The following is a 26,165-nucleotide window of genomic DNA, read 5'->3' as shown; positions in this document are numbered from 1 at the left end:
AGCCCCTGCCAGGCCCCAATCTCTCTCTCTCTCTCCCTCTCCCTCTCCTCTCCCTCTCCCTCTCCCTCTCCCCTTCCCCCTCCCCCTCCCCTCCCCCCCTCTCTCTCCTCTCTCCCTATAGATCAGGTTATAGATCCTTCTCAGCTCCCTCTCCTGCACCAGGTCTGCCTGCTTGCTGCCATATTCCAAGCCATGATGATAATGGACTGAACCTCTGAAACTGTAAGCCAGCCCCAATGAAATGCTTTCTTTTATAAGAGTTGCCTTGGTCACAGTGTATAGAATAATGACTAAGACAGTGTCCGTACACTTGAATACAGGTGTTCTCAAGAGAGTTACAGGCAGCTGTGAGCCACTGGATGGGAGCTGAACTCTGGTCCATCTTGCTTGGCTGTAAGGCCTCAAACTCACAAACTCACAGTGTTCTTCATGTCTCAGCCTCCACTCCGCATATCTTCAGTCCTATGTAACAGATACACTCTCTGGCTCAATTGATTGATCTGCAAGAGCACATCACACTGAGGTTCCCAGTCTTAAGACATTCACATTGTTGCTGTTGTTGTTTAAACACAGAGCCAAACTCTAGCCAAGACTGCAAATCATGGTAACCCTGCCTCAGCTTCTCCAGTGCTGGGATTGCAAGTGTGCATCACTTCACCTGATTTAGAAATCCTTATCACACTCAGGAGGTGGAGGCAGCTACACAGTGAGCTGAAGACCAGCCACAACGACATGGGACCTTGTCTCAAATAAATAAAGTCTAAAGTAATGTGTGGGGTAGGGGTTAGAACTGGACAGATGGCTCAGTGGCTAAGAGAACTTGCTCCTTCTGCAGAGGACCAGAGTTTGGTTCCCACCAACCACATCCAGGGGATTGTAACTACCTGTAATTCGAGTTCCAAAAATCAGATGCTTGCATGTGCACACAGAAAGTAAATACTTAAAATGAACAATTGCTAACACTATCTCTGCTCTCTGGTAAATCCAAACCTCGCCTTTCTGATGGACTCTAGCTTTCACTTGTGGGAGTGCTTGCTTTGTAAAATATTGTCTCACATATTTGAGGCCTAGGCTGTTGTTTCTGTCTATATTTTCATTTGACTTGGCCTGAAATCATTCTGTTCCTCCTTAAATAGTGTATTAGTCCTCAAGGATACACATCAGTTGAACCGTTTAACCGAAGGCCCCATCACCCAAGAACAGCAGCGCTGAGCAAGAAGACATGGACTGTGTCAGACCCCGTTAGTGGAAGCTGTGTGGGGCGGGAGCCAGCCTGCCTCAAGGAAGGCTCTCCAGCCAGGAGCTTCAGGCTACAGATTCAGGGGTGGCTAATGGGGCTGTTGGGTAGCAGCCTCCAGCAGGCTCCTGGCAGAGATGACTACAGAACCAACAAATAATGCAGGCAGGTGTGTATCACACAGGGAATTTTTTATCTCTTAACATCCACAATATAATCTCTATCTAGTATTAATTTTCTCCAATGCATTTCTCATTTGTGTGTTTGGGGGGTTGTTTGTCTTGAGACAGGTTTTCTCTATGAAGGTCTGGCTGTCCTGGAACTTGCTACGTAGACCAAATTGGCCTTGATTTCAGAGTTCTGCCTGCCTCTGCCTCCCTAGTGCTGGGATTAAAGGCGTGATTAATTTCTATGATTAAAAGCATCAGTTGCTCTTGCACAGGATCTGAGTTCAGCCCCTAGCACCCACATCGTGGCTCACAAACATCTGTAACTCCAGTTCTGAGGGATCTGGCGCCCTCTTCTGGCTTCTTTGGCACCAGGCATGCACATGGTGCACATAGATAGATGCAGACAGGCACTCATGCATGTATTACCTGGTGAGATGTCATGATCACAAAGGTTCTCCTGGGGTGAAACTGAGCCAGTGCACTCTGCTTGTGCTGTGCCTGTGATACACACACACACACACACACACACACACACACACACACACGCACGTGCGCTCGCTCGCAGAAAGCCCAGCTGCATAATTTGTGGTAGTAGGGTACTGTGTTCTGCTCTTCCCTAATTAAAACAAGCAAACCCACTTATACACACAAATAAATCTAAAAAGAACTACTTGTGTTTGTGTGCAGGTCTGTGGTGCATCTGTGTACATGTAGTATGAGGGTACACGCTTTCTGTGGCACACAGGAGGTCAGCGGGCACCTCCGATGCTGTTTCTCTCTTTCAGCTTTATCTGAAATGGAGTTTCTCTTGTTTGCCACTGTGCTGTGTACTCCAAGGCTTTCTGGCCTTGGAACGTCCATGTAATTTTCCTGTCTCTGCCTCCCATTTTTAGAGTAGGATCTTGGGAGTACAAACGCACACTACCATATCAAGCATTTCTGTGGTCTAAGGATCAAAACTTGAATTGTCAGACGTGTGCAGCAAATACCCCCCTGCTCAGCTTTCTCCCAGCCCAGCCTGGTCATTGGAAATGATACCCTTGGGCTCATGCACGAACCTGGCTTCAATCTCCATTAACAAACCCTGCACGTAATGCTGTCAGAATTCATCTATTGCTGTGGTTCCCAGCTACGTCTTCACTTCCTCAGCTACGCATCTAGTGGTGGGCTGCTCAAGTCCCTGTGATGGAACTGTGGGAACCTATACCCAGGGCTCTATCAGTCTGACTAAAGGCTAGCTCCCTACCTGTTAAGGTGGGCTAGATGAAGTGTCTTCACCTTATGTTGGGCCTTTAATCCATAATGTGTACAGGTAGATAAAATAAAATGTGAACGGAGTGGACAGAGGCAATGTGGGCTTGGAGCCAGGGCTGGCTGGGTTGGCCCTTGGGGTGGAAGGTAGGACTTTGAGGAAGGTCAGGTTTCTAGCTTGAAGAGCTAGGACCCAGGTGGAAACGGGGGCTGAGTAAGTGATAGAGAATGAGAAGAATAGAGGGAAGATGCCAGAGTCGAGAAGAGACCACTGTTGATGGAGAAGCCCAAGCCAAAGATGCTGGTCTCCTGGCCAAGTGCAATCCAAAGCAGGAAGCAGCTAATCAGCAGGCCCATCTGCTGAGACCGATTTTCAGATCTGACTCTTGTGCCAGAACACTGCTAGTGTGAGAGCATCCATCAAGGCCCACTGAGCAAAGAGTCCTGATCAAGAGAATAAACTAGCTGGGCCGGCCAGTCAATCACCTGTCAGGAAAGTGGGGCTGCCCATCGGAAGGTGAGTTCACCTTAAACCATGCTAAAGCGAGGGAAGGAATAATTAATCCTTTCAAATCTTGATCAGTTAGTTGACTTAAAATTTATTTTTATTTTTTGGTTGTGAGCCTAGCCTTTAATGACTGAGCCATCTCTTGGGCGTGGTGGCACACTCCTTTAATCCCAGCACTCGGGAGGCAGAGGCAGGAGGATTTCTGAGTTTGAGGCCAGCCTGGTCTACAAAGTGAGTTCCAGGACAGCCAGGGCTATAAAGAGAAACCCTGTCTTGAAAAACAAAACAAACAAACAAACAAACAAACAAACAAAAAATATATATATTTTTTTTAAGTGTGTGTGTGTGTGTGTGTGTGTGTGTGATCACCCTTAGAAGCCATAGGTGGCAGATCCCCCTGGAACTGGGTTATAGATGTTTGGTTGTGAGCCATCTTGACAAGGATGCTAAGAACCAAATTTGGATCCCCTGGAAAAGCATCAAGTGCTCTCAACTGCTGAGACATCTCTTCAGCCCTGATTGACTGACCTCTTTCCCTCCCTTCCCCTGTCCCTCTCCCCCTCCCTCCCTCTCTCTGTGTATGAGAGAGAGAGTGGATTCAGAGTCTATCAGGTGCCCTCAGAAGCCAGAGCTGTCAGATGCCCTGGAGCTGGAGTTGCACTCATTGTGAGCCTCCTGATATAGGTGCTAAGGTCAAACTCAGGTCCTCTGTGAGAACAGAAAGCTGAGCCATCTCTCCAGCCCCTAATTAGCTCTTTCATGAGATAATCTACTTCTCTTCCCAGAACCTCAGCCTCTATCTAGTTCATCTGCTTTCAGAGCTGCAGTCTTCAGCCAGGTCTGCCCGCTTTTCAGAATGATGCCAGAAAGCATGACTTTTCTTGTTTTCTCCAGTTTCACTGTTTCTCTAAAGATCACTCCCTGCCTTGTGGCTGACCTGTAGGCTGGCTTGACATATACACTGCCTGGTTTTGCCTCTCCTTCCCCCCTCCCCCCCGAGATGGCTGCTCAGATTCATAGCTTATCTGCCCTGGGATCCTTCCTGTACAGTCTAAGAAAATAGTGTTTGAGCCTCTGTTTGAGTCCATTCTTAAATGAGTCTAAGAACACCAAGAGGAGAACCTAATTTCTCATGTAATAATGGTGACTCTGCCAGGACTCCCCCCAAAAAGGGGAGGGGGGAGGCAATGAGCTGTACACAGGCAGCCTGGTCCCCGGTCCAGCACAGGCCTTGAACCCTGGTAAACATAAGGGATGGCAGGTGTTCAGCCACGCCTCCTGGGCCCCTGACTCCTGTCGCAGGTACAGCCTCCCACAGCCCCCCACAGCCCCCCGCCCCCCACAGCCCCCGTGCAGAGAGGTGTGTGACCATAGGCAATGCCCCAAGCTCCTGGTATTCTGTCTGGACTCCACCCCCCACAGTTACCTGGCAATAGCCAGGTAGGCTGGCCCACTATAAAAGGTGCTGCTTGCCCCATCCTCTCTCTCTTATCTCTTGCTCTTACCCTCTTAGTCCCTCTCGCTCCCTTGCTCCCCGTCTCTCCCCATTCCCTTCCCTCTTCTCTCCACATGGCCATGGCTGGCCTCTACTTCTCTACTCTCTCCCTCTCTTGCCTTTCTACAATAAACGCCTTAAAACCATGGACCCTCTCATCAGGATCGGTAGTGCTGGAACAATGGAGCAGGTCTTCCTCTAACAAGCCTCTAACCTCTAACCTCTCTTGCACCGATGCCTCCCTGCGCTCCAGCCACGGCCACCAACCAAATCAAGCCAAGCTACCCTCAGAGCAAGCCAGACTCTCTCCTCCCTGTGGGACCCAGCCAGAGCCCCACTCCTGCCCCTTTCCCTTCGGCTCCGAACCAGGGCCCACCCACAGGTCCCCACTTCGTTCTCAGTTCTTCAGAGGCATTCAGTGGCCCAAGAGCTAGAATCTACTGTCCCCAGCCTCCGTGCAGGCCTGGCCCCCGCCCCCAGCCAAACTCCTGGCAGGTCTATAGGCACCTCACACTGAGGCACACAACCCCTGAAGCGGGGTCCTACAGTGAGCTCCTGGCAGTGGTGTGGGGTGCACAATCAAACTTCCGGCTTCCTGCCTCATCTTCTCCCGCGACCTGCAGAGAGAGAGAGGGAGAGAGAGAGAGAGAGAGAGAGAGACTGACTCAATGTGTGTTACTAGCCTGGAATGTAAACCAGCTTATCCAACTCACAGAGATCCACTTGCCTCTGCCTCGAAAGTGCTAAGATCAGAGGTACACACCACCACAATGACTTTAGATTGCTGTATTTAAGTGGCTGAAGCCGTGCCCTATACCAAGTTCTAGGCCAGCCTGTGCAACAGGAGACTATGTCTCAAAAAGAGGTTATTATATTTGCTCTCTCTCTCTCTCCCTCTCTCCTCTTCTCTCTGTTTTTGAATTTTCAAGACAGGGTTTCTTCTGCCCACCAGATGCTGGCATTAAAAGCATGCCCAGCAATGCAGGTGCACTCTTAATGCCATGGGAGAAGAGGAGCCTTGGGCAAAGAGAAAGGTTAAGCAACTCTCTCTCACTCTCCCACTCAGGTCAAGCAAGGCAGTGCAAATGGGTCCTGGGAGATCTTTGGGAACACAGTGTGTGTGTGAGTGTGTGTGTGTGTGTGTGTGTGTGTGTGTGTGTGTGTGTGTGTGTGTTTGCTGCCTCAGGCTCTTCCAGAGAACTGCCAGTCCTTTCTGGGTGTCTATGCTGAGGTACCAACGCACCAGATCCCTTTGTCTTGCAGCCCAGGTTAACCACATCTCCTTACAAAGTACAGTTTGCCTGAGGACCCCTCTGTTCCCACAGAGGGAGTAGACGTGGAAGTAGTTGAGCCACAAACTTCAAAATAAGGGTCTTAACCCTTTCGATAGACTGGTCACAAGCAGAAACACAGTGTACCCCAATTTCTCTCCAGAGAGTCCACACTCAGGTCTCAGACTTTTATGCACAAATTTAAGAAAAAACAAAAAGCTATTTCTCCTTACAATTCCCTCACCAACAGCCTTCCTCACAGAAAAACCATTGCAGTGTGTTGGGAATTCTGCTATAATGATAAGCAAAAGCTATAATCACGGCTTTCCCAAGCCCACCCACCCCTGAGGACTCTGAAAAGGTACCAAGAGACCAGGGCTGTTTTTTCTACCTTAGTCCCTGTAGGGTCTCCACTCCAAAGTGTTCTGCTTACACATTTCTATTTACAAACGACATTTTCCTATCACTAAATTTTTATGTTGAATTTAGAGAGAAACCTGTAGACTAAAATAAAAAGTTAAAACTATCATTCTCCCACCACAAGGAGATAGTCACTAGTTACGAGGCAGCCTGTTTATATTGTTACAGTGACTTTGGGGTGCATAAAATTACTTTACTGTCTCACCAGAATATTGGGCTGAGATTTAGCTCAGTTGTATCTGCCTGGCTGTTATGCTCAGGCTGGGGGTTCAATTCCCAGCATGGCTCAAACTTGTCTTGGTGATGCACACCTGCAATCCTAGCACTTGGGAAATAGAGGCAGGAGAATGGAAGACTGAAGGTCATCCTTGGCTATGTAGAGAGTTTCCTAGGCCAGTGATGTCTTTTTTTTTTTCTTTCCTTTTTTGACATTCTTTTGGTAGGAGGCACACATTTACAAGTCATGTGCAAAGGTCAGAAGACAGCACTCGGGAACCAGTTATCTCCTTCCCATTGTGGGTTCCGGGAATCCTTCAGGCTCTCAGGCTTGGTGGCAAATACCTTTACCTACTAAGCTATCTAAATAACCCCAAGACCATATCTTAAACAAACAACACAATGTTGTGTTTTTCCACCACTCCCACCCCCATCCCAAGTTTTCAAATGAACCAGAGCTCTGCAAATTCGGGCAAGTTGTTGACTCCTGAGCTATGTTGTGAGCCCTTTTAAATGTTTGATTTGTGGTTTTGAATATGTTGCTTCCTATCTGGTCTCTCCTTCTCCTGGAGTCAGTCAAACTCATGTTGTCACAGTTGCTCAGCAAGTACCTGGACATCCAAGAAATCTCAACACCCACACCAGGCTTTTTTGTTCAGTTCCCCTTTTTAAATTTTATTTTGAAACAAAGTCATTAAGTTGCCTAGACTGGTCTTGAACTCACTCTGTAGTTCAGGCAGGACTTGACCTCACAATCCTTCTGGATCAGTCTCCCTAGGGTCTGGGATTTCATGCATCCAAATACTAGGCCTGGCTAAGTAAATCTTTGCTTGTCAAGTCTGACAAGACTGGAAGAAGTTGGACTTGGTACTACGTGGCTGTGATCCCAGCACTTGGCAGTCAGAATGCCTCTTGGTATGTTGGAGGCCAGCTATAGTGAGTCCAGGGCCAGCCTCAATTGTATAATGAGTCCAAGGCTAGCTACAGCTGCATAGTGAATTTAGGGCCAATCTCAGCTGCAGAGTGAGTTTAGGGCCAGTCTCAGCTGCAGAGTGAGTTCAGGGCTGGCCTCATATAAATGAGTATAAGGCTAGCCTCTGCTGCATAGTGGGTCCAGGACCAGCCTAGTCCTACATAAGACTCTATTCAAAACTTAAGACAAAAGACTAAAGAAGAGCTTAGAATGGGGTTGTTTTAGGCAAACTTTATCCCTGTCACTTTGAGGTTAGGGTATCACAATGGCTGAGGAGAATGGATGGCCCGAGGGTGGGGGAGGGGTCAGTCTTCCTCAGGACTGACTCTGCTTAAGGAGTATGGACTCTCTCTGAGTAGGAGGACAGACTGTAGTTTCATTTATTACAAAGTGTGACTGTTATAGATGATTCCATCCTAATGTAAGAAGTATCTCTTAAACACCCCCGGGAGTTGGGAGGTGGGACTAGGGGTGGAGGCTGGGGAATGGCTGCTGCTGCATGAAGCCCTGGCCTGGGCACTAGGCCCTAAGGCTTCCTTCTATCCCTCCAGAGTCAGGATATGAAAGTCTTCCTAGCTCTGTAGCTGCCTGGCCAACTGCCAGCCCTCCACTCTTCTGCAAGGCTGACATGCTCCCTGGGAAGTATTGGGGTGTCCAAGAAGAGGGGAACACTGGTGTTACTCAGAGCCACCCTGACCCTGGACTCTCCTCTGGGATTTCAAAGATCTCTCTGGTTGCTACTTTTGAAATAAAATTATTTTCTATCAGTCTGAAAAATAATTTTTAAAAGATCGTAGATTAGCAAGCCGGGTGGTTTATTTGGAGAAATAGTAAGATAAATTAGTTGAAAGTAATCTCGTTTTCTATGAACATAGGTAGTTAATGGTCTAGCCCATGGTTAAGGCATAGATCCAGATAACTAAACAGAGATATGAAATCCCAGCTAAACCTCTCCACTGTGACTTCTCAGTGTGGTCACATTACACGGTAACCCACCCTGGATTCCGGGCCAGCCTGTGATTGTCAGGACTTGACTGTGGTATGGTTACACTCACATAATGGGCCTGCCTCAAGGAGGTGGTTGCACAAAGTCAGACCTAGAGAATTCATAAACTGCACTGGGGCTCACAGGTGAAGTACCTCACAGCTGAGCTCCAGTCCTCCAGCCCCAGCCCCAGCCCCAGCCCCAGCCCCAGCCCCAGCCCCAGCCCCAGCCCCAGCCCCAGCCCCAGCCCCAGCCCCAGCCCCAGCCCCAGCCCCAGCCCCAGCCCCAGCCCCAGCCCCAGCCCTAGGAAGCACTTTGCACAGAGCTGTACCTGTGCTCAATGCAATGCCCTTCCTCACACACTGACACCACGAGTGCCCCCACTTTCTTGTACCCCCAACCCCACCTTATTCCCTTTTTGTTGTTTTGAAGCAGAGTTTCATTATGTAGCACAAGCTCGCTTCAGACTCAAAATTCTCCTGCCCCTTAAATACTTAATAATAATCCCAGTCTCTTAAATTCTGGGATTCTAGGCTGTGCCTTTGCCCTCAGCCTTCTCCTTCATTTTGATCTAAGCATCTAACGTGAAAATGTCATCAGGGAAGAAAACAAACAGCCCTCCTCCCCAGATCTGCCCTCTAGAGAATGGCATACGATGAAAATTGTTCTAACTACATTCATCACTATGGCCCAGAGCCCCGGGCCCTCTGGGGCAACTGTACCACTGGTAAACAAGATCATGCAAACCCAGAAACAAGCACACTGTGAGAGTAAGCTGTTAGCAGAAGCCATGTTCCCTGCAGTGGCCTACAGCTGTGGCCTGGCCCTCTGTGTCTCACAGCCTGCAATCTGAGGACTCTCGCCCTTTAGCTTTCACAGCGCCATGTTTTCAGGAGTCCTCCCTTTCCACATTTCTGTGATTTCTGCTTCACCCCATTAGCATGTGTTGCCCACTTTCTTCCAGCAGACTCGGGACAGACATCTCATTCACTTGGAAATAACAGGTGTAACTGCAGCTAGAGCCCCAAGAGTTAACTGTGTCCAACTCTATTCTAATTCTAACCTAAACGGCACACCATCTTAAGAAAGAGTCCCCAAACCAAGTACCTATGAAGGGTTTGTTTGTTGAACCAAGATCTCATATAGCCCATGCTGGCTGAGAGCTTAGCTGACAGTGAATATGAATGCTGAGTCTGCTGCCTCCCAAGCACTGAAAGTATGGCAACAAAGTGGATATTTACCGCGAAAAGATTCTCAAGCTGGTGCTGGGCTGAGTGTGGTAGTTCACACCTGTCTTAGGTACCACCCAGCATTAGAGAGGCCAAGACAGGAGAGCACCTCAGGCTTGAGGTCAACTTGGGTTGTATAGTGAGACCCTGCCTAGAGCAAATACAAAAAGGAAAAACAAAACCAAAAAACTTGCTAACTTGTGAATCTCTGAGTCCAGGTCTTGGAGATAGAACAAAGGGGTGGAGCCTGAGTTCTGAGTGACACACAGAGGGCAGCTTTTGCTTTAACGCCCATCCCACCCACAAGTTTCTGCTCTGTGCTGCTGCACCCCTCACGGTTGGGTAGGCCTGAGGCCCTTTGTTAAGGCATGTGGCAGACCCTGTGGGTGAATGGGCCTTCCACAGGCTGGAGGTGCTATCAGGATGCTCTGTGTGGTGATCGCAAATGAGAAGCTTAGGAAACAGAGTTTGGAGTAGACATCTTCTTCTAGCTCCTCAAGTCACATACAAAGGTGGACTGTGCCCAGAAAGCCACTCTTGCTTTAGTAAAGGCTCAGTTTCCCTGGAATACAAACTCTCTGAAGGAAGAATACTGTGTGTCATGCATGCGCATGTCTGTGCGTGTGTGTACATATGTGTGCACGTATATGCATCTATACACAATGCTTGTAAATATCAGAATTTTGGTATCAGGAGCCTCCCTCAATCTCTCCCCACCGTAGTTTCTGAGCGAGGGGCTCTCACTAACCCTGGAGCCAGCTGATTCTGCTAGACTAGCTGACCATGACCCCCAGGGATCTTCAGCCTTCTCGCTTGCCGCACTGAGTGGACAGGAGTGTGCCTCTGTGCCCTACGTCTGCAGCCCTGGCTGTCCTGGAACTCACTCTGTAGACCAGGCTGGCCTCGAACTCAGAAATCCACCTGCCTCTGCCTCCCAAGTGCTGGGATTAAAGGCATGTGCCACCACTGCCCAGCAAGAGTGTTCTTTTTTTTTTCATTTTTATTAGGTATTTAGCTCATTTACATTTCCAATGCTATACCAAAAGTCCCCCATACCCACCCACCCCCACTCCCCTACCCGCCCACTTCCCAAGAGTGTTCTTGAATGAGCCACCTCCCCAGCCCCTGAAGGAAGAACCTTTTAATAAATGCTACCTTAAGTTCTAGAGACTCACCCAACTAGAGAAATTTGTTTTAGTTTTTGGAGACAGGGTGTCACGGAGGCCAACTGTGACCTGTAGCAGAGACTAGCCTTGACCTGTAGATACCCTTGCCTGTGCTGGCCCCCCTGGAACTCACTCTGTAGCTCAGGCTGGCCTCAAACTCATAAATCTACCTACATGTACCATCATTGCCCAGCTACTCTTTACCTTTTAAATAAGTTGAGATAAGGAATGCCCATACTCACTTTATTCTTTCTGGCTTTGTTGTTTTTTTTTTGTTGTTGTTGTTATTTTTTGGAGGTGGGGGTGGCAAGTCCTCACTGTGTAGTTCTGGCTGGCCCAGAGCTTTACTATGTAGATGAGACTAACCTTGAACTCATAGAGATCTGCCTGCTTGCACCTCCTGAGAACAAGGATTAAAGCTGTGTGCCACCACAGCCAGCCTACTTTATTTTTTTAATCAAGCTGTTATTTTGGAGTAATGGGATTGAACCTGGGACTTGCTTATCTATACAAGCTCTCTAGTGAGCTAGGTCTCAGCCCCTAGAAAAAATTCACAGAAGTACCACAAAGAAGGTGCTTGACTCAGGCCTCTGGAAGCAGCGCTAACTAGAAGACTGTATGTTAAAACAGGCTTGACTAAGATCCCAGTACTCTGCAGGCTGAGGCAGGATTGCCACAGCTTTGGGGCCAGTCCAAGACACACGATGATTCCAGGCCTGTGCGGAATGAAAGCAAGATAAAGGCTAGTGACTGTTAAGCCCCATGTCCAGGCTCCTGCACCCACACATTGGAAGGAGAGAACCAACTCTCACACGTTGTCCTCTGGCTTCTACATATATACCATTCTATGGGCATGTATGAGTGTGTGTGCATGCACGCACATATATACCACACACATATACCACACATACACCACACAAACACATACCACACACACACCACACACATATACCACATATACACACATACCACACGCATACACCACACACACACCATACACACCACACACTACACACAAACAACACACACCACATACCACACACACACAGAAAGAGAAATAAAATGTTAAAATTAAACAAATAATAACAATTCCATTAGAAATATAAGTTTTATATTGTTAGTTTAGAAAACAGAAAGGTCAGATGTCTGAGAAATGTTTAACTTATGTGTAACCACTTTAACAATTAGATTATCCAGGGATTTTCCTCTCTCTGTTTCCTGGAAGCCTTTAGGGAGGGGCTCCCCTAAGAAAGCTCGCCGGGCTTGTCTTCTCCCTTTTACAATTGACTAACACACACACACACACACACACACACACACACACACACACACTCACACACACACACACACACACACACACACACACACCACACACACACACACACACACACACACACACACACACACACCACACACACACACACACTCACACACACACACACCACACACACACCACACACACACACACACACACACACCACACACACACACACACACACCACACACACACACACACACCACACACACACACACACACACACACACACTCACACACACTCACACACACACATACACACACACACACACACACACACACACACACACGCCCAGGGAGGGTGAGAGATTATTTTGCTGTCAAGACCAAAGGTCCTTGACAAAAAAAATCCAGCTTTTTTTCTAGTAAACCCAGAATGCACTCTGGTGTGATTGCTGGGGTGCAGGTGTGATCTTCAAAAGGCCAAAGATGCCCTACCCTAATTTACCTCATAGCCTCCTCCAAATAAGGGAAAAGTCAGGTAACATGACTTAGGAGCCACAGTACCCCTGCACCCCACTCCCACACCCCCCCCACCCTGGTGTCCAGAAAGACTTCTCCCACCTAGTGTTCTCAGCTATTAAATTCTGTAAGGATAGTTTCTTTCCTTTGTTTGTTTTCTGTTAATGGCCAAGTTTCTTGGGATGGAGCCTCAAATTTGCAATCAATCGCCTCTGCCTCTGCCTCTCTGCCTCTCTGCCTCTCTGCCTCTCTGCCTCTCTGCCTCTCTGCCTCTCTGCCTCTCTGCCTCTCTGCCTCTCTGCCTCTCTGCCTCTCTGCCTCTCTGCCTCTCTGCCTCTCTGCCTCTCTGCCTCTCTGCCTCTCTGCCTCTCAGTCTCTCTGCCTCTCTGCCTCTCAGCCTCTCAGCCTCTCTGCCTCTCTGCCTCTGCCTCCTTAGTACAGGAGTTACAGGCAGTTCCCTGACACAGAGAGCCCGCAGAGGTAAATGTGTGTGTGTGTGTGTGTGTGTGTGTGTGTGTCTATGCGTGTGTGTGGCTGTGTTCACACAGGACCCCCAGAATGGGATGAGAAGGTTCCCTTTAACCCCATCTAAAACCAATGAGACACAGCTAAAGCATTTGAGGTGAGAAATATCCAACTGTAAGTACTGCGTTAAAGAAGAAAGTTCATGGCTAGAGCATCTGTCTCAAAAGTTACAACAGGAGGATCAGAAAATGTAGAATGGAGTAGAAGAAAATCATAAGTCACTGAAATAGAAGAAAAATAAAATATAGAAAGTGAATAAAACCAAAAATTAAGTTATTTGAAAAAGATTAAGCAAGGCATGGTGGACATGGTGATCGCAGCACTCAGGAAAAGGCAAGAGGTTAGTTTGAGGACAGCCTAGGCTACATAGAAAGACCCTGTCTCAAAAAAACAAGAGAGAGAGAGAGAACATCTTTAGATTTATTGTATTTATATGAATGTGTACCAGATGAGTCCTGCCATGTAAGTACTGGCTACTGAACCCACTTCTTCCAAAAGGACAATTGCTCTTAATGGCTGAGTCATCTCTCCAGAGCCTCCATCTTGTTTTGAGGTGGAGTTTAAGCTGCTTGGCCCACAAGCTCCTGGGTGAGTCCTATCTCCACCTCCCTCCTTGCTTGGAGGACTTCTGGGATTGCAGTGTGAACTAGTGCAATAGGCAACCTTACTTGGGTTTAAAGGATTAACGCAGGCTGCCCAGCTTCCAGCAGAAGCACTGTTGCCCAGTGAGCCAGGTCCCCAGCCCTAGATGTTGCTAGGTTCACTTGTTTAGGATTGCCACAGATTTGAGGCCAGCCTGGGCTACTGTGTGCTGTCTCAAATAACAATAATACTAATAATGAATGGATTAAAATAAATGTGCATATTCTTTTTTTCTGTGCGCTATCTGCAAGGTAATAAATGCCTTCAGAAAACACCCCCTGTGCATGGCAAAGCCAGCAAGTGTTTGCTCCCCTCTCACACCCCACAAAGCAAGGGCGCCTGTTCTGTGCCCTCACTCCATCCGTCGATAAGACCTTCCTGAATGAGATTTGTTTCTGGATTTTTGCAAAAGGAGGATGTCAGAGAAGCCTAGAAAGTATAAAGGGAAAGTATTTTAATTTTTTATTCCATGCCATTATTAGCTCTCCCTGCCCTGACTTCTAATTACACAGAAGCGTATGTCTAACAGCCCAGTCCTGACTCATGACTTACTAATGAGGTCATATTTTTCAGTACAATTCCAAAATCCCATCAATCTTTAAGTGAATTTGCTGCTTTCTGAAAGGAAGGCATGTGTGTGGCACTAGTGGAACTGGGAAAGCTTCGTGTGACTTCAGTTTCAGGAACTTTCCCAGCACGACGGCCTGTGATGGTTAATTAGTTCGATTTTAAAGTAAGTCTAGGAGCCTGACCAGCGTTCACACTTGGCCTTTGAATCAGACCGTCAGCAGCTGTGATACAGTGCTCCGTGCAAGCATGTCTGCCAGGCACAATGTGGCCCCTGGCCTACCTGGGGTCATGCTTTAAAATGTGACACAGACACAAGTGAGCACAGAAACAGGTTGTGACCCTGCAATGGGTAACAAGTTCAAGTTCACCAGGGAGGAACCAGAACACACATGTCTGGAGGACTAAGGGATGTCCCGCTGCTAAGACAGGTGTATTTAAATATGCCCTTCAAGATGGAACTTGCCATCAAATCTGACAAAGTTTATCCCCAGAAACCCAAATATTGGAAGGATAAAGAGCCCTCCTACAAGTGCTTCTCTGACCTCATGGGTACTACTATATAAATAAAATATAATTCAAGCTGTGTATACATGCACTTTTTTATTTTTTTATTTTATTTATTTTAGGTTTCACTCTATAGCCCATGTGGCTAAACTCTGTACAGTGAGAGCTCACTGGAGTTAGACCGGTCTCACACCCACAGCGATCCCCCTGCGTCAGCCTTCTGGGATTACCACAATGAGGAGCTCTCTCTCTCTCTCTCTCTCTCTCTCTCTCTCTCTCTCTCTCCTTTACAGAGTCTCACTGTGTATCTTCAGCTGCCCTAGAACTTGCTATGTAGGCCAAGTTGGCATTGAACTCACAGAAACCCATCTTTCTCTGCCTCCTGGGCTGGGCTTAAAGATGTGTTGTGTCCCAGCATACATTGTTTTAAAGACAGGGCCCCAGCCCAGGCTTGTCTCAAATTCACCATGTAAGTGAAGATGGCTTGGAACTCCTGAGCCTCTTGGCTGTTCGCTTGCTTGTGGCAGGGTTTCCTTATTTTTGGCCCAGGCTGACCTGGAACCTGAAGTGATCTAAGCCTCCCTAGAGCTGGGATTGAAAGTATGCAGTCCCAAGGTGCCCTACTGTATATGTTTTACTGCACACCAGCACACAGATGCTGATCAACACCAGATACACCTACAGCAGTACAGGAGCCCAGCACTGTTAGATCCCAGACCTGGGTTAGAACCCATGGGTCAGGGCCTAAGAGATGGCTCAGCAGTTAAGAGCACTGGATGTTCTTCCAAAGGACCCTGGTTCAGTTCCCACCACCTATGTGACAGTTCACAACTGTCAATAACTCCAGTTCCAGAAGATCTGACATCCTCACACAGACATACATGTAAGCAAAGCACCAAAGCACATCAAATTAAAAAGCAAGGTAAAAAGTACCTTTAAAAGAGAGAGAGAGAGAGAGAGAGAGAGAGAGAGAGAGAGAGAACCCATGCGTGGAAGTGGTGATGGTTTTTGGTTACATCCGTGTTCTCGATGTTCATGGACAGCATCCCTTGAACCTGAACATGGACTCCCACTGCCCTTCTCCACAGGCTGTCAACTGCAGCGGATCCAAGCCTCCTGCACCCATTCCCACACAGCCTCCACCACCCGCACCTTCAAACAGGCGCTTGCTGATGAGGGAAAGCCAGGTGGCACTGAACCCACCTTCCTTGGTCTGGTGGCCCTTGTTTCTGCTGATGTCTGCGTCTTCTCCAGGAGACATGAGAATTCAACATGAAGTCCAGTCACACAAATATATCTCACACTGTTCATAGCAGCAGCTCTCAGACACCCTTGCTACCCCTGCAAGGGTGCAGATGTTCTCCTGAGTGAGTGATGTCCACTTCTGCCTCACGCCTAAGCTGGAGTTGAACTGTGACCTCCTCCACTCTCCAATTCCGAGAATTTTAGAAATTTCCTAGGCTAGGGAAAGTGGGTTTGGTGACTCTTCCCTGTAATCCCAGACTCAGGAGGCTGAGGCATTAGTTGGAGGCCAACCTGTGCTACATAGTGAAAGAAAGGAAAAGAGAAGGGGAGAAGGGAGGGAAGAGGGAAGGGGAGGAGAAGGGAGAGTAGGGGAGGGAAGGAGAGAAGAAGGGAGGAGAGGGGAAAAAGAAAAACCTGTCCTAGGCTGATAGGTATCAAGGGTTGTAGGCTTCCACACCTCACCTGGGTAGCACGCTAGAGCTGGCCCTGGTGGTAGGGGGCATGGATTGCCCTGAGGGCATGACCCCCCACCCCCAGCATCCCCCCTCTGCTCCCCACACCTGGGCAAGGTAGGAAAGCTGGCCCTACACCTTACCTGCTGGAACACTCCAGGAGCCAGCCCCGCCCCTTGTCAGGGCAGAGCTCGCCCTGGTGGCATGGGTGCAGAAGAGCATGGGATACCTCTTGGGCTGACCAACTCAGCTAATACCCAGCCCCTGACCCAGAGCTTTGAGATGGCTCATCCCAACATCTACCCCATCTATGAACTGCTAGAGCACATGAAGGGGCCAGACCTGCAAAACCGAAGCTGTAGGATAGCCATGACACAAGGCAACAACAGGATAAGAGGAGTCCTGGTGAGGATCCAGGATTGGTAGTGTAGCAGAAGCCAGAGGCCTCCAACCAGACCAATGACTCACCACAGTGAACATTTGCGCATGAAGCTGTTTGGGCAAAAGGGTATGACACACCCTAGCTTCTACAGCAAGATTATTTTGTTTTGTTTGAATTGGGGTAGGTGATATGACATTCAGAGAGAGGGAGAGAGGGAGGGAGGGAGGGAGGGAGAGAGAGAGAGAGAGAGCGAGACTATCTCTGTCCCTAACCAGGAACACAAAGTCTTTGCCCTTTGTGACTGGTGAATCCTGGTGATGTCATACCAGGGCCAAGCAGCAAACTCTGTCTCCAGAGCCCTTCCTCCCATTCCTTGTGCTGCAGTGGCTAAATCAATGGGGGAAAAAAATCCTCAAGACCAAGGAAAACCAGAGCATGGGGGCAGCTGGGGCCAGGAGGGAGTGCCAGAGATGGGCATAAAGGCCCATTGTGCTGGGGCCTAGGCTGCCACGGAGGCCTTGGCAGCTAAGTCAGAGGAGCCCACCATGAGCTGTGTTCTCTGAGGGAGATCCTTGGATTTCAGCTGAATAGAGAACAACTTGGAAGCAGGCAGAGGAAAGCCGGAGGATTGAGAGACAGGAAGCAAAGGCGGAGCCAAGAGGAGAGTGGGTGGGAATGCTGGGGCAGTATCTGAAGGACAGGTGAACATGGCTCGCCTCTACCATTGCGCCTCGAATACTGGAATGAACCAGTTTGGCTGAAGGCTCATCTGAACAGCTGCCAAACAAGAAAGCAGTTTTTCAGATAAGTAACCAATGGTTTTACAAGTCTGCTCTGGCACCGTGGCAATGGCTCAGGGAGTGAGGCCATTCTCTATGCAAACTTGTCAGCCTGAGGTCAGTTCCTGAAACCTAAGGTTGAAGGAGAGACCTCAACTCCACAGAGCTGTCCTCTGGCCTCCATGTGCATGCTGTGGCCAACATGCCCTCTACAATGCACACACGCACACACGTGCACACACACATGCACACACAGACGTATAAGTAATTGTGGCTGGAGAAAACTTTGGCTTAGTTCCTAGTACCTACATGACATGTCAGCCTACAACTGTCCTTAACTCCATTCTAGGGCATCTGGCATCTTCTTCTGAGCACAGGTACAGACACAAGTGTGCCTAGCCTCGTGAAGGCAAAACATGCATACACATAAAATAAAAATAAATCTTTAAAAAATAATAATAGATAGAATTTTAAAGCCAGGTTCTTACCAGAAGGGAAGGAACAAACAAACAAACAAAAAACAAAACTTGGGTTCCATTTAAGTAACAGCTGTAACTAGAGTTAGTCCAAGGATTTGCTGTCATTGGAAAGGGGGACAGGACACAAGGAAGAGGAAGCAGATGGCAGTCTCTGGGCTTGGGTGACTGTGTTTCAACACCAACAGTCCTAGGCCACCTCGGTTGGCTGCCACATTGACTACTTCTCTTCTTCTGGTGAAGGTTAAACAGAAATAAGGATTGTCTCCTGAAAGAAAATTTGATCAGGATGAAATTTACTGAGAAAAACAAGAGACCCTCCAGAGTCAAGGGCCCATAAGGCTCCTGTTGGTTTATTCACTTGTTTTGTTTTGCTTTATATTGTTTTGTTTTGTTGAGACAAGATTTCATGTAGCCCAAGCTGGCCTCAAACTCAGTATGTAGCTGAGGATGGCTTTGAACTTCTGATCCTTTCCCTCCAACTCCCAGTGCTGAGATTATAGCTGTCTGACACTATGTCTGGTGTATTTGGTGCTGGGGGTTGAACTCAGGGCCTTGTAATGCTAACCCAGCACTCTAGCACCTGAGCTGTGTCCTCAGCTCCCCAGTGAGGCTTCCAAAGTTGAGTTCCTCTCATAATCATGGCCCTTGTCTCTCCTCATCTCTGACCTTGAGGGGAGTCAGCCTCTTCTGCCCTTCCAGGGGAACCCCAATGTATGCTGGACTCAAAGTTGCCCCAAAAGCAATCTGGGAGTGAGGGTGGGGGTGGGACTGGAGCAGAGTACAAAGAGGAGAGAGCTGGCACTCCTAAATGGAGAGAGGCTCCAGCAGCTTAATCCATCTTGAGCAGAATTGTTAATCAGGTGCAGAGCTCCTCAAAGGAGGAAAGCTGGACCCAGCTCTCTCTAAGGGCGCACCGCCAGCTTCCTTTCCAAGATCTTGGTGCCTTTGAATCAGGACTGGTCCAAACCAGCCTTTTTAGGACCCACCTGTCCATGTCCTCTCCCATCTCCTTGACCTCTTCTGAAGCAGGGAGAGAAATGATGGGAGACCCAGACATCTGCCGTAAACACCAACACCCCCCCCCTCAAATAAAGAGAGCAGCCCGATTCTAGGACTCGGGCCAGAGCCTGGCAGATGAGTTGTCCTGGGAGAAGGGCTTTTGTGGGCCAATTAACTCTCTCCCACTGAGCCCTAGCCCACGGAGTCCAGTCTGACCTATACCTCTAGCCCTAGGAGCTTCCTGCCTGAGGTCCTCTCACAAATTACCACCAAAGGCATTGGCAGCCGGCCTTCCAGATGGGCCCCAGTGACAACCCCTCAATGTCGGTGCCCATGGTGTCACGGTCCTGCCTTGTGAGGTCCACAGCAGTGGTCCTGGAACGTGTGACTCTCTCCTTGTTTTGCGTCCATTCTGACCCTGTGGTGAGAGGGCCATGTGGAAAAAGCAGACCTGTCCTGCCACTAGCCTGGCAGGCAGGCCACTGGGAAACAGACTCTGTGACCCCCGTCATGGGCCACTGGGAAGCAGACTCTGTGACCCCATCAGGTATAGGTGTTGCAGCCCAGTCTTTATGCTGAGAACCACTGAACGGCACATCCCAGTCACGTGGACCCTGGACTTCCTACTCTCTGAGACAATGAGGGTTTCTTGCCATTTGGTTTTGTTTGGGTGTTTTGCTATGGTTTGTTTTCGGTGATAATGGGATTCAATCTTGGACCACAACTAGCTAGAGAAAAAGATTATGACTTGCGGAGGCCACAGGTTCTGGTTGCCACAAGACCTTACATGGCTGCTGCGTACTTGTCATTCCAAAACCTGGCCTGACTTCTCCCCTCTATCTCCCTGGGTCTGCTCTAACTCCTCCTGGGACCCAGAAGTCCCACCTTTTTCCTTTTGCCCAGCATTAGCTTCTGCCTTCTTTATTGACCAAATCAAGAACCAATTAGGGGAACAGCAGCTCCCCCTACATCAGCTCACTGCCCTCTACGCATACCTAGGTGACCACAGTTGTCCTTGTGCAGAGATAAGCAGTAAAACTGGAGAGATGGCTCACCAGTTAAGAGTACCGTCTGCTCTTCCTGAGGTCCTGAGTTCAATTCCCAGCAACTACATGGTGGCTCACAACCATCTGTAATGGGATCTGATGCCCTCTTCTGGTGTGTCTAAATACAGCTACAGTGTATTCATATGTGTAAAATAAATAAATAAATCTAAGAAAACCCAAAAACCAAAAAACATATGCCGGTTTTCTCTGGAGATTAGACTATTCACTGCTTTTCCCACTAGTCTTTTTTTCTAGTGTATGTTTGGGTTATTTATTTTAATGTTTTACTACATTTATTAACCAATTTGTGGGTTCAGGGAAGGGATTTGGGGAGAATAGAAGTCACAGCACATGCTTGGAGGTCAGAAGACAATTTGGAGACTCAATTATCTCCTTCTACCATGTGCGTCTCAGGAATCAAACTCAAGTCCCCAGACTTGGCAGCAAGTACCTTTACCCAGTGAGTTGTCCCTCTAGCCTGGTTGTTATTTGTTTATTGTTGGGGGGGGCGGGGTTGAGACAGGGTCTCACTATATAGTCCTGAATGCCCCCAAACTAACTATGTAGCATCTGGAACTCATAGAGATCTGCCTGCTTCTAACTTGAGTGGTTTTGGCAGGGTGGACAGGTTTTTATTCTGCAGCCACAGCTGGCCTCAAACTCACTGTGAGTCCAGGCTAGCCCCCAACTCAAAGCAATGCTGTCAATTCATCTTCCCCAGTGCCAAGGATACAGGTGTGAGCCATCAGGCCTGGAAACTTGTTCTTCTTCATATACAACCTTGCATGTCAGATCCCTGTCTCTCTGTGCTCTCTCTGTGTGTCTCTCTCTCTGTCTCTCTGTCTCTGTCTCTCTCTGTCTCTCTCTCTCTCTCTCTCTCACACACACACACATCTGTATTTTACTTCTCTTAACAATTATTACTAAATTAGTATTCTGGCCTGAGCCAGTTAATAAACATTTGTTTCCAATCTCTGCAATTACAGTAAATATTCTCGTGCATATATATTTGCATTAGTGCATTTTAAATGTTGTTTATTTCTTCCCTGCTTACTACTAAGGAGGATGGAAAATAGCTCGAGAGTATTTTGTAGTTGTGATTTGCAGATAATACAAGCAGGAGGCGGAAATGAAGCTGCCAGAACATTTACAAGAGAACTAAGCGCCAGTGCTGTTCAGAGAGGGCAAGACAGATGGGGCTTTGTTACACGTGATCCGAAGGCTTCTGCAGACGCCTCTGTGTGAATCCCAGGATTCACAGGAGCCTTCCTGGCAGCAGGAAGGGAAAGCAAAGCCGTAGTAAATCGACTTCTTTTCTAAACAGTCCCTCCCACTGAGTCATCCTTCATCTTTCTATTGTGAAACAAGAGTTCCAATGAATGCTGGTCCATGACACTTCCGCTTATGTTTTCTCTCCTCTTTTACTTTTTCCAATCTTCTCAATTTTTAAAAGGATTTTAAAAGTATACATGTGAGTGCCTGTATGGATGCATGTACGTACGTATTATGTATGTAGACCACATGAACACCTGGTGCACTCTAAGGCCAAAAAGGGTATCAAATCCTCTAAAACTGGAGTTACAGACAGTTGTGAGCTCCCATGTGAGTGCTGGAAAATAAATCCAGGTACTTTAAAAGAGCAGCCCATGCTCATAGCTGATGAGTCATCTCTCCTGACCCTCGGTTTTTTTGGTTGTTTTTTTTTTTTTCTTTCTTTTTTTTTTTTTTTCTGTTTATCTGGGTGGTAGTGGTGAATGCCTTTAATCCTAGCCCTTGGGAGGCTGAGGCAAGCAGATCTCTGAGTTCCTGCCAGCCTGTGCTACAGAGTGAGAAATCCAGTCTCGAATGACAAAAACAAAAACAATTTTTTCACTTATTTATTGTGGGTGGTATGGAGAAGAGGGTGTTTATGCTGTACAGCACACATATATAGAGGTCAAAGAACAACCCTGTGGAGTTAGCTCTCTTCTCCACCTTTCTGTGGGTTCTGGGACTGAACTCAGGTCAGCAGGCATACAGGGTAAGTGTCTTTACCTGTGGAGTCACCTCACTGGCCTCTGTCATGTCCACTTTGACTTTTGAAATCCTTTCTTCAGGATTGGAGAGGTGGCTCTGGAGTTAAGACCACTTCCTGCTCTTCCAGATGGCCTGAATTTCAGTCCCCAGCATTTATGTCAGACAATTCATCCAACATCCTCTTCTAGCCTCTAAACAACCACACAGACACATCATGCATACATACAGACACACATATACACCATACAAATATATATATTAGCATTATATGTTTTAAATTATATATTGTTTTCTTGCAGGACCAGGACAAAACCTACAACCTTGTGGGTGGCAAGCAAACACTCTACCACCGATGACCTCATGGCTGGATGTCCCCTGGCTCTGCAGCTTGCTAGGCGAGTAATCTACCAGATGGACACCAAGCTCTGGTCTTAAGTTTTAGTAGAATTTGGCTTGACCTGACCTCCACACTAGCCTATTGAGAAGCACGTCATCTATAGCTGCAGAGTTTTCCAGAGGTCACACTTGGGAAAAACTAAGTCATGGCCTAGAGAGAAGGCCAGGCACTTTCAGACTGGAGAGACTTGGAGAAACTTCTTGCATCTGAACTCCTCCCAAGACCTCTATGAGGCTGGCTTGCCTAAGCACTTGGAAGATGGAGGCTGGAACTCATGGTCATCCTAACACACACAAATCAAACTGTAAGGACAGTTAACAATGGCAGCGATGGAGAGGGGTGACCAGAAATTCCAAGAAGAATACAATTTGCGGCTCGATGGGATGAGCTTTTCTGCTGTTTGTTTTATTTCTGTTCCTTGAGACAGGGACTTGCCATGTAGTTAGTCCTCACTAGCCTACCACTTGCTTTGTAGGCTGGCCTTGGATTAAACGTGTGTGTGTGTGTGTGTGTGTGTGTGTGTGTCTGTCTGTCTGTCTGTCTGTCTGTCTGTCTGTCTCGCTGGGTGATGGTGGTCAGAGGCAGGGGCGACCAGCAGCGCAGGCAGCAAAGGTGCATGCCTTTAGTCCCAGCACCTGGGATGCAGAAGCAGGCAGCTTTCTGTGAGCTCAAGGCAAGCCTGCTCTACAGAGGGAGTTCCAGGGCAGCCAGGGCTACACAACAAAAACCTGTCTCAAAAACAAAAACAAACAAACAAAAATATGTGTGTGTGCAGCCCAACTCCACAAAATAGTATTTCAGTGCCCAGGAGGGTCGGTAGATTCCTCAGTTTGTGCTGACCCTTATACTAATTAAGCCCATTAAGTCAGATTACTTCTTTCTTCCATCCCCCCAGAGACAACCCCCAGGGTGTCCTCAAATGAACCCCGAAGAGACCAGGAGCTGAATCCTCACTCTGGAAGTTCTCAGTATTTTTTACACCACTATTTCAGTATCTTGTCACAACAGTCTCTGAAGATTCTCAAGAAAGAGATGACAGCCTGAGGACTGGAGAGATGGCTTGGTGCTTAAAAGTGCTCGATGGTTTTGCAGAGGACTCAAATCCAGCTCCCAGCACTCAAGCCAGGCAGTCGAGAACCACCTACAGCTTCAGGGGATCTAATGCTCCATTCTGGTCTCAACTGGGCAGCTGCACTCACATGAGCACACAGACACACAGGCACACATAGTGAAAACATGAAGCAGAGGCCTGGAGAGAGGGCTCAGCAGGTAAGAGCATGGCTGTTCTTCCAGGGAACATGAGTTCATTTTCCAGCACCCACATGGCAGCTCACAAATGTCTGTAGCTCTAGCTCCATGGAATCTGATGCCTTCTTCTGGCGTCCATGGGCACTGTATGCACATAATGGATACCTATGCATACAGGCAAAGCACTGATACACATTTTAAAAAAAATTAAAGTCTTTTTTAAAAAGCCATTCAGCACAGGCAAGCTGAGCACTCCCAAGATGAGCCCTACCTGGTGCCACGAGGAAGAGAGCCAGAGGCCCCGGGAGCCTCTAAGAGGAGCAAGTAAGCAATGGAGACATGGAAAAGAAAGAGAAGCAGATGGGTGGGTACACAATGAACAGAGGCAGAGCTGGAGACCCGAGGGTAGTGAGGAACAGCCTGACGTGAGCAGCCTGAGATACCACCTGAGGTGACACCATTTCTGGGTCTGTGACTTTACAGCAGCAGGACCCTGTGTCAATGTCCGTGGCCCATGGTACCATCAAAGGCCATGGGAACATTTTTGGTTGGGCTGCCACCTGGGGCCATGCTGGCATCTGAGGGCTCCACAGAGCTGGCCCCATCCCTTACCTGGGCAGTGCTGGAGAGGAGGAGGAGGCCCCAAGGGCATAAATTGGGGGCGGGGAGACTTTCAGGCTAACCAACTCAGCTACCTCCCAGGCCCAAATCTAGGGCTTTGAGTTGGCCCACCTCAACATCTACTCTAGCTGTGAAGTGCTGGGAGCATGTCAAAGGGCTGGTTCTGCAGAACCAAGGCTGCATGGCCCCCATGATACAGGGGCAACCGGCAGATAGCTAGGAAGAATCCTGGTGGGGATGCAGGGTTGGAAGGTAGTGAAGCAGAAGCCAGAGACCTCAATCTAGACCAATGACTCACTGCAATGAGCATTTGCCAAAACAATCCAGAAAAAGCTGTGTGGGCAAAGCGGTTTACTGTGGGACACACAGTGATACACTGCAGCTTCCATGGAGAGATGTGTTTGTTTGTTTGTTTGTTTGTTTGTTTTCTTTGGGAGGGGAGTTTGCAAGAATAGAGGGCAGATTTGGAGGAATTGGGAGATGAATGGAATGGGGGGGTATTATGTGAATCAACAAAGAATTAATAAAAAGTTTAAAATAATAAGTAAACCTTTAAAATGTAAAATAAATGTGGTATCCTTATAAGAAACAAATCTCAGCCATTTCAGTTGGCCTCCCTTTAAAAGATCCGGACTGAAATGCTGGGCAGCAGCATCCTCACCTGAAACTTAAGTCTACATTGAGTGTGGAGGAGCAGAGCTATAATCCCAGCACACCGAGGATCGGGGGTTCGGGGTAACCTTGGTTACGTAGTGAGTGTCAGATCAGCGTGGGTCTCCCCCCCCCCCCAGGACCTAGGGAAGGATTGAAGTCATAGCTAGCTAGGCAGTGACTCAGCAGGGAGAGGCACTTTCTCAGCACCTTGGCTTGCTGAGCTATAGGTGGTTGATTGTACTGCAGTCCTTCATCTTGTCCTGAACTACAACGATGCTAAAGATGGCCACGTAAACCCTTAACCACATTCGGTAGATGGTGTGTGTCCAGAAGCATGCAGGGCTCTTTCCATCCTGCAAGAGCAGACTGGCAAGATGTCAAGTGTTGCCCAAGCAGAAACATTACCAAATTTTGACAAACCAGGTATTTTTCCCCTCTCGAGATTACATAGTGATATATACCAAGCTCCAAGCAGTTGGTGATGGCTCACTACACCTTTTATGCCAAGAATGGGAGAGGCAGGGATGCAGGTGTACTGCTCAGCAGTTCAGACTGCTGGGGACACTGGAGTGGAATCAACAGGGTATGAAGAAAGAAGAGGGCTGGAGGTGCTCACAGATGGGAGGACAGTCAGCTCTTTTCCTGGATAAGTGAAGATTTCCCCAGATTCAATCCCTGGATCTGTTTGCTTTTATGGTTCTTCTGGTCCAGGGCATGTCAACTATCTTTCTATTAGAGGGTGTGTCATTTAGCATATAAGTGAATTATGATGAAGTAACAAGTTGTCTGGCAGCCATCTTGGATCTAACTGGTTTTGACTGGCCCACAACAAGAGGAACTGCTAGCTGACAGGCTTCCTGTCAGAAAAGAAATAAGATTAGAGTTGGGTGGCTATTCAGCAAAGTCAC

At 48.0% G+C, this 26,165-nt stretch overlaps 2 long non-coding RNA genes across 2 annotated transcripts; one reads left to right on the top strand and one right to left on the bottom strand.

Moving 5' to 3' along the window:
• The first annotated feature begins 239 nt into the window (after window positions 1-239).
• On the top strand, window positions 240-24,314 carry Gm46903. The gene is made up of 2 exons (XR_001784824.2): window positions 240-1,406; window positions 22,637-24,314. It is a non-coding gene; the product is annotated as a predicted gene, 46903 (long non-coding RNA).
• Gm42235 lies at window positions 4,741-17,213 on the bottom strand. The gene is made up of 3 exons (XR_880895.2): window positions 16,979-17,213; window positions 16,143-16,280; window positions 4,741-5,278 (listed from the first exon to the last, which is right to left on the bottom strand). It is a non-coding gene; the product is annotated as a predicted gene, 42235 (long non-coding RNA).
• Window positions 24,315-26,165: the final 1,851 nt, after the last annotated feature.

This window comes from Mus musculus, chromosome 5 (genome assembly GCF_000001635.26).
Source record: "Mus musculus strain C57BL/6J chromosome 5, GRCm38.p6 C57BL/6J".
NCBI lineage: Eukaryota > Metazoa > Chordata > Mammalia > Rodentia > Muridae > Mus > Mus musculus.
The sequence above is the reverse complement of the archived record's forward strand: the minus strand, read 5'-3'. Positions and strand labels throughout refer to the sequence as shown.